Source organism: Hemibagrus wyckioides, linkage group LG02 (assembly GCF_019097595.1).
Source record: "Hemibagrus wyckioides isolate EC202008001 linkage group LG02, SWU_Hwy_1.0, whole genome shotgun sequence".
NCBI lineage: Eukaryota > Metazoa > Chordata > Actinopteri > Siluriformes > Bagridae > Hemibagrus > Hemibagrus wyckioides.
Genome location: NC_080711.1, coordinates 14182818 through 14192586, shown reverse-complemented (window position 1 = coordinate 14192586; position 9769 = coordinate 14182818).

Here is a 9769-nt window from a genome sequence, read left to right as displayed (position 1 = left end):
GATGGCCGCCAACGATGTTGGAGACGTCAAGGAGAGCGCTATGCATCAGCCACTGTTGACCAGATGAGCCTTTGGTGGTGGTAGTGTTACAGTCTGGGCAGGTGTGTCTACTCAATACAGAACTGCCCTACAGCTTGTGAATGGTACAGTGACAAGCCAATACTACCTGAATAACATCATTAATCCAGTCATTGTGCCCCTGCATGAACAACACAGGCCTAATTTCATCTTCATGGACCACAATGCTCCAGCTCATCGAGGTCGGATCATTAGGGAACGGCTGCTGGAGGCTGGGGTATCTCAAATGGAGTGGCCTGCACTTTCTCCAGAAAACCTATGGGATCAGCTGAGTTGCCATGTAGAGGCTCGTAACCCTGCACCCCAGAACCTCGATGACCTGAGGGCCGCCCTTCAAGAAGAGTGGAATGCCATGCCTCAGCAGACAATAAGTCGACTCGTGAACAGCATGAGACATCGTTGTCAAGCTGTAATTGATGGTCAAGGGCACATGACAAATTATTGAGACATTGACATTTTTTGTTGTGGTATACCCACCACTGTTGTTGGCTTTTGCTTCAATAAATTGTTTGAGATGAGGAAATCACCATTGCATGCTTCTACTTAAATGCCTTACTTTCATGATAGAATATCATGTAGGGTGAACTTTTTACATTTTCCATAAATTTCACCCAAAAGACAAATATCCTTAACTTTTTGTGAGTAGTGTCTAATTATAAACCATAAAGCATTTAAGTAATTCTAATAATGTACTATTTCTTTTTTTTGCCATATTTACTGAACTACTGAATAAGATTTTTTCAGTGATGGTAAAACAAACAAGTTTAATCTTTAACAACACACACAGTATGATCCCATGTTTACTTGCCTGACATTCCTAGCCTTTTGCACACTTCTCTCTGTTTAATGAGCTTGTTTTTATTCTCTGGTTTTGTTTCTGCTAAAATAATAATAATAATAATAATAATAATAATAATAATAATAATAATAATAATAATAATAATAATAATAATGTAGTATCTTCAGGGCCAAAGCACCCAGACTCAGTAAGCCACACATTCCCAGACATGCTACAATTGTTATCTACACAATCACAGGAAAGCAGCACAGGAAAGCATAGCCATAACTTTAGACAAATGGATTGAAGAGTGATTTGTATTTGTACTGATGATGTTTTGACCATGGATGGTGTTGGAAATCTATGACTGTAGGAGGAAAGGTCTAGATGAACAAATGATGGTAGCAGGGTGACATTGCAGAGGCAGTTACCGCTACTGCTGTGACCATCATGTTGTCTATTGCTACTTTGACATTTGTCAAGATGATGTGAGCCATATCTGGTGAAGATTGGACAAAATTTGGAGTAGCTATAATGGCAGTTCGATGTAAGCCTGCATGTTAGTATGTTACTGTAGCTTTCTGAAGAAAGAAGAAGCCTCAGTGCATGGTTCTGAAGATGCTTACCTGGTTTTCTCTGAGTGCACAAAATAACTGCTGAGATACAGTGTCATTTCCTGTTTGTTGTATTTTTCTGACATATTTGTTGTTGGCAAAGCATTGGGAAGTTCGTTTAAGTCGATTGGACATAAGTTATAGAATTGGAGGAACAGAATATTTTAAGAAAAGAGTCATAGCAGGAGTGAACAAAATATTTTGACAAAATCCAAGGTGACTGACAGGAAATTTAGATGCTGGCAGGCATTCACTTCAGCATGCTCCAGCCACCAAACTTCTTGGGAACATTGGGGGCAAGGTCCTGAAGATACATACCAAGTTTTGTGATGATTCATAGATGCATTGCTAAAATAACTCTTCACATGCTGATTTTTGAACGGTTTTGTATATCATGATGATGTGATCAAGAAAAAATATATCTATTTATGTAATTAGTCAATAATGGAGGTGTGGAAACTGGAAATCCAGTGATGCTTGGGTATTAAGTATTAAACACACGATTCAAAAGTTAACAATACAATAAACAATACCTCCAAATTTGACCTAATGATGGCGCTTGAGCATTGGTAGCACTTGGCCAAAATTTGGGTAGATTCTATAATAAAATTCTAGCCAGCAGCATCGCTGCCAGCAGTTGACTGACAGGGCAAAGAGAGTATGCTATCAATCCCACCCAATTTTGTTCCCCCCAAGCCTACCATTCTCTGTGAATTATGTGACTCAATCAATGGGATGAATCAATCTTTTAAAAAGTTAATATGAGCTTCCTTTCATGGTCTCCTGCAGTAGATAAAACAACTGCTTAATTGTTTGTGTCCGGGTTATGTGCCATGATTCACTTTTAACTTTTTTGTAAAGCTTTGTTTGACTAACTATTACATTCTAAAAATGGATATGTTTTCGGGGACATTTTTTTCAGCTGCACGGATAGATAGATTTGAAATACTAATAATAATACTACTAATAATATTTTATTAGTTTTTCAGACGCTGATATGATTCAGTTCAATTCATTGTGATTTTATTTGGTATTGCTTTTAACAACGGACATTGTCGCATAGCAGTTTTACAGGAATACTGTGTTTAAATTCAGGAAAAAACTCTTTCATTTATTCGTAACCAGCAAGGCAGAGGTGACGGTGGTGGTGGCAAAGGAAAAACTCCCTGAGACGACATTATGTAGTAAATCAGGACGTTCAAATCATCTCCAACCCCCCAAAAAAAAAATACAGTTTATGTCGTAAAGTCGTTTCGCAGCGTTCTAATCAGACACCCAGATGGCGATTTTAAATTTTGCCATCCCATTTTACAGAGCAGCCAGTTTACTTTCATAATACTGAAAATCACTACAGTAGCTAATAGTATACGATTGTCATGAAAGATTGATTACGCGCTTATTGATCTCACTTACACTCTTTCGAAATGTTTTGTTGCTGCTTTCATATCCGTCTGTATTCCGTAGTGATATGGGTCAGCCCCTGTCTCTGCAGCTCTAGTAGCTCCTCCTGCCAAATGGAGGCGAGAAAAAGGCAGTGGAACACTGCAGCATCACAAATCATCAGGCTGTTTGGGCTTGGCGTTGGCTACTGGCCAGAACTGCTGAGATAAAGACGCAGTGAAACCACCTCAGCCCGGAGATTATAATCATACATCAAAGCAGAGCGAGAGAAAGAGAGAGAGTGTGAGTTTATGTTTGTGTGAAAAGGTGCTGTTTTTGTGATGGGAAAGCTTTTCAAACTTAAAATCATCTAACACACCATGCTGTGCGTTTGTCAGTGGAGTCAGCAACAGCTCTGTGCAGAGGGTCACACACAGGCTATTACAATAAACACTGCGTGTGTGTTTGTGTGTATCTAGTCGACAGACTCCACCAAGCATCCCCCTGCATTCTTCTCTCTCCATTTTCCTTCTCTCGGTACCAGAATCTGAACTATTCAGGTGTGCGCAAAAGAAAGTCAGTCACTGTCAGTAATACACATGTGCTTGACACAAAGTTCATTTTGATGTCTGTTATATGAAAAGAGCAGTGTGAGCTGGAGAAGCTTCATAGGGGATTTAAACCAAAATCCATCAGATAAAATAAAATCCATCAGAATCTACGAATCCCATCCCTTTCTTTATTAATGAACTTGTCAGCAAGTGTTACATGGCTAATGATGAAATTAATGTTACAGGTCTAAAAAAGTTATTGCATTTAAGCATTGTTTGTGTGTGTGTGTGTGGAGGGACTACTACAACTAAATATGATAATAAATAAGGAATAATTGTCTACATATGCAAAAATGTATATTTGTTTATGTCAATGAGGCATGCAATTCAATATGTGTACATTTGCATACTTAATAAAACCATAAATCTAGTCTTTGGATCAAGTTAAAACAAAAAAAGGACCACAGTCGTGATTATAGGAAAATCTGATTTGTGTTTCTCTTTATTAGCTTGTTTATAGATTATTAAACCAATTTCTAGACATTTTTAACTTGTTTCAAGCTTGAAGTAGTCTTTGAATTTTGCCAGATAATTGTACTTATTCAAAGAAAGAATTTTTTTTTTTAAAGATCATTTTAGAATAAAATAACATAATTTAATGTTGAAATGAGTGAATATGTCTTGAAATATGTTGTGGCCTCTTACATATTAATCTAGTAATGAGCAATATTAGATAATCCTTCCATTATTCAAGATGGTTTCCCTTCAAAATATCACTTTTGCACTTTTGCAAAACATACAGTTTTGCAAAACAAATAATTTCACTGTTGTTTAATAGAGCAAATACAATGAGAAATTCCACGTCACAAAATTCCCTCAAACTCACCATTAAAGACATCTTCAAAGTTGTAACCTTTCACATAATGTGAATATGGTGCATAGTATTTACATTTAACGGATACTATGTACTAAATATGTGTGAGGTTTACGTGCAGAATATCACACAACATAACGTGCTGCCACAACAATTTTCATACAACAGAACAGTGTGAAGTGCGTTATTCCACTTATACCACAAAGATTTGCTAATGATCGCAATGTTTAATTTCTAATGATCAAGAAGAAAACATTTTTCAAGTTTTATTGATCGATTAAAATTGTGGACTGTCTGAGAAACTACTTCCTGTCTCACTTATATTGTAGCAGTCACAGTCATTCCCTCACCAGTATCTCAGCCTCTCTTTCTCTCTCTCTCTCTCTCTCTCTCTCACACACACACACACACACACACACACACAGGGGTCAAGACTTCTTTCATAAATGTTAAATACAAATCACCTACACATGAATGATTTTTTGAATTGCTTTGTTGTACTACAACATATTTTTAAATCTGTATATTATTAGTTGTAGATTATGTGGAGCATCTGCCCTACAAGTCCCTGATTGTGTCAGTACAGAAACAATAACAAATTAGAACGAGCATATTAATATTAACTTTCATGTTACAGCTGGAGCTACCTGTCCAATTATACGAAAATAACGCACACATTCTGACCAATCAGATTCAAGTTTTCAACCCGGAATAAAGCACATATATAGAGTATAATTCTTCAAGAGTCCTTGGAGTGTTTCTGTTGGTAAGATTTGAAATGGTGTGGATGTCTCTCACCAGCCTCCTGAAGATAGATCTTCACGTGTATAATATGCATAAGCATCATATGGTGCACAACTTTACACTTCTTCCCCTTAAAATCCCACTCACAGGAATAACCGAAGAAAAATTTAAATTAGAGAAAAAATACAAAGCTTCTCATAGGAGTAAATAATTGGTTTTTCATTCTCTCTCTCTCTCTGGTTTTGCTGTGTCTGAGTCTCAGTGGATGTTTGTCTCATATACATATAATCATACACACACACACACATGCACAGACACACACACACACAACACGAAACATTCCACCCTTCCTTATCACCTACACTTTTGCAGCCGTTTTTATATTCCCTTTGTCCTTACTGACAAAATGCAACAATGCTTAACCAGGTTGCCATGACAACTGTCCACCAGCTACATCCTAATTAAAATTCCACTACAACAACAAAGTTCAGCAGAAAAAGTAGGCATTGTAAGTGTCAGCTTTCGACCGCCATACACACGACCAAGGTCAAGCCCACTGCCTTTTCTGACAGGATCATAGAGGAGCAGAAATCTTCAGCCCTACTTCATGCACTCACAGCATGGAAACAGCATGAAGGGAATTTCATTTTAAGCTCTGAGTTAACTAATGCATGCTGCAACCTCAGGAGCTGACAGAGGCTGAATACATCCTCAGTCATATTCAGTCTCGCGGCTCATTTTTCCTAGACTGACAATTTGAGCTTGGCTGGAGAGAGAGAGAGAGAGAGAGAGAGAGAGAGAGAGAGAGAGAGAGAGAGAGAGAGAGAATAAAGCAGGAGAATAAAAAGGAAGCAGATGAGTTTCAGGGAGGACATATTAACAGACGTGTGCAGACCTCTGCTCTCATACTCTTTCCACAGATAGGTGCACTCATGTGAAGTGATCATAAAGGAACAGGAGCAAAACAATAGAATCCTTCTCTCCTTCTCTCTTTCTTGAGTGCTTGGCTACTTTGCAGGCCTTCTGTAATCTCCATCAAGATGCACAAACCTCCTTCAGTGTACACGGTGTCTGCAATTTCAGTCCCTGATGAATGAAGTACTTCAGACAGGCTGGTGAATGATAACGATAACAAATATAGACAATATAGACACAGGACAATTTTGTGTTGCACCTCTCTGGCATTATGTCTTCTGAAACCCCAATTAATTATTTTGAATTCTGTACCTTCATCAGCATAGCTCTATTAGCAGAGGCTAGGGTGGACAAAATGTAAATTTCTTCAGATTGAAAGTTCCCATGTGCTCCTTCAGTGCCATCTTTTGTCAGCCCAGAAATGTCATGTCCATGTCCTGGTCTTTCTTCAGGAGGAGAAAAAAATCAGTCATTGTAGGCAGGGTAAGTCAATATCAGCTATTATATACCTCATTTTGCTACTGCTAGCAATAAGAGATAGACTTCCCAGTTGTCCTGTAATTCAGCTAGCTAGATTGGACAGGATACTATTGCTTGTTGAAGATCTATGTAGTCAGTTCTATCACGGCAGCCTGTTTCCAGCGTCGATGAAAATAAATATAATAATTAAGTGCATACACAATCAGTGTCAAAATGTAAATGACTATGCAGTGTAAGGTCATATGAATTGCAAGGACAGCTTAAGATAAGGGATTGGTAGTGCTAATTGGTGTTTCTAGATCATTCCTTATTCCTGATTCACTGTGTTCTTGGCTGGTGTGGTTCAGCAGACTGTGGCATTTAGAAACGAGTAGCAAGCTACAGTTACAGCATTATAATGCCCTAAGCCATAATTACATACATATCTGAAGAGAAGGGAGTGTGTTATATCTAAGCATGCACCATAAATAAAACATTTGCTTTATGAAAGGAAATAAGAAGGTTTATTTTTCTTTCTCTATTGTTGGACTGAGCCTCACAACTGCTCTGTGAACAGCCTTATGAAACAACTTGTTCACCAGGTAACAATGTCATATCTGGACTATAGTGAACAGTTCAGCCCTGAGAGTGCTCTTCACACACACGTGACACTCTAATCAGTTTTCAACATGTATAGCTCTCAAAAAGGGTCAAGATAAAAGCAGAGTGGCTCTTCAACCCTCACACCTCTCCTCATCCGCAGTGTTCACAGTCCTCTCTAATGATGGCCTTTATGAAAGCTATTTTATTTGTTACTATGAACTTGTCTCAAAAAAATGGATTGTTTTTATTTGATGAAGCACAATGTGAGTTTTCTCTTTCATGCTCCCTCTCTCTCTCTCTCTCTCTCTCTCTCTCTCTCTATCTATCTATCTATCTATCTATCTATCTATCTATCTATCTATCTATCTATCTATCTATCTATCTATCTATCTATCTATCTATCTTACTCTCTCTTTCAACTGCAGATGAGAGGGCTATACTGATTTGCGCTATCCTGAAAGAACGATCACACTGATAGAGATTTTATACCTCAGATGCTCTCTTCTTGTGTCTTCACTTTTTATAGTTTGAAAAGAAAGAAAAATCCTTTTTTTTTCCGACTGTCTCACCCTCTAGGCCTTTTTTTTTTTCTTGTTTGGTAGAGTGCTCCTCCTTCGTAATTGGTTGCTGTTTGAGGAGAGAGAAAAAGAGAGACAGAGACAGATAGATAGAGTGGCTGTTCCCCATGAGGTCTTTGTTTTTGTTATCTGGTCGACTTCATGTCTTTCCAACTCACTGAGTGAGGACTGAGGGATTTGGGGTAAGCTTCAGAAATTGTTTTTCATGGAGGAAAACATGTCTAAAAGTTCCTGATAAACAGAAACCAATTCTGAAAATAATTTCAGCTGTAAAGCTACACAGTTTTTTTCCAGTGGATAATGTCTTGTTTGTCATGTCTTTTTTTGTATGTACAGAACTAGATATCATGCCACTACTTAACATTTTAATATTATGTGATTACATCAATTCTGATATATAATCTGATCATTGCTCTCAATCTAATTTTATGTGCTAGACATCTAGTACTGTGTTGATCTTTGTTTGAATTGGTGAATGAATAACACCAAACAGATGCATGTTTGTAATAGTACACTGCAGTTCCCTACATGACCACTAGATGTCCAAGCTTACAAGAGCCCTAGCTTGGTTTTATTATTATTATTATTATTATTATTATTATTACTATTATTATACAACAGATTTACTCCTTATGTGAACATTTATTCTGGCTGTGGTCCATTCTAAAATGAAAAATCCTAAAAAGAACATTTCAGAGGTTTTGACAGCACCTTACAGCCTCATGTTTTCTACTCCATTTATATCAACAAGTGGAAGCAAGGAAGCAATGTCTGTTTCTTCTCTTCTGCCATCTTTTTTGTGATCGCCATATTTTCATGATTTTCCAAAATTAGTTAGGTTGCAGTTTCTTGTCACATCAATGCCAGAATTGGCTTTGCGTCCCACTGAAGACCACAACATCATCACAAACTCGTTCACATTCTCCGTCCTACTGAATACACACACCTGGACTCACTTACTCAATCATGTACTCAAACAGTATATAAGGACACTCATTCCAACATCACAGTGCAAAGCATATGCTGTGATTTTTGCCTGTTTATACAAGCCTTTGTCTTGCTATAGTGTATTCTGGTTCTGGTTATTTGGTTTCTGACTTTTGCTCTGGTTACTCTAACTGCACACCTCCTGGCTCCTGCCTCTATCCTGACTTTAATCTCACCATGTGTTTTGAATTCGTATGCCAGTTGTTTTAATAAAACCTGCAACTGTCACCGTCTCCACCACCTGAAAGATTGTTCCATCTGCACATGAAGGCAGCAGGATTTCAAGAGTGGCTACAGGTTCTGGCCTCTCAAGGATGCCTTGTTGGTGTGCAGCATCAGCAGATTGCCATGATCAACACCCAGCTAGAGCAATTATCCGGAATACTAGCACCTACACCGGCTACTCTAATGGCACCTTCTAGATCTGTTTAATCACCAATTGCTTGCCCCAACAATTATTCACATGATATCACTTCCTGTAAAGAGTTCATGAGTCAAATGTGTTTTTTATTTCTCTAATCAAGAGGGAATGATGGAGAAGACTAAAATTGCTCAGCTCATTAACTTGTTCACAGATAAGGCCCTCACCTAGGTTAGTGCCTGCTGGACCCATGAAGGACAGCATAACAGCTCGTGTAAGCACTTGCTGGAGCTCTTTCAGTGAGTTTTTGATCATTCTCCCACAGTAAAGGAAATGGGAGGTAATAAAGGTAACTAGAATGCCACCGATTTCACATTAGAGTTCTGCACCTTTGCCACTGGAAGTGGCTTTAACAAGCCAGTGCTAAAGGCATAATATCCTCAGTGATTAAACCTCAAAATTTGAAATGAACTGGATTGCCATGCTGATCAATCATCTTCCATCAACTTTTCCATTTGTCTTGACCACTTATTAAAGAGCTGGAGGGGCAAACCACAGGTAACTTCCATAATGGAAATCTCATAATGGAACCCATGCAAATCAGACAAGCTAAGCTGATGAATGTGAAATGCCAAAATTGTCAATGTAGGAGGTTCTAGAACCCAGTACATACACCCATTCTTCTCAAAGTCAATGTCGTCCATCAGGAACAAAACTCTCTCCTTTTCACAATCACCAAGAACTTTCTTATTGTCCTGGGCTTCTTCTGGATGCAAGCCCATGACCCTCAGATCTCCTGGTCCATGAAAGAAATCCTCCATCTGTACCCACACTGTTTAAACCACTG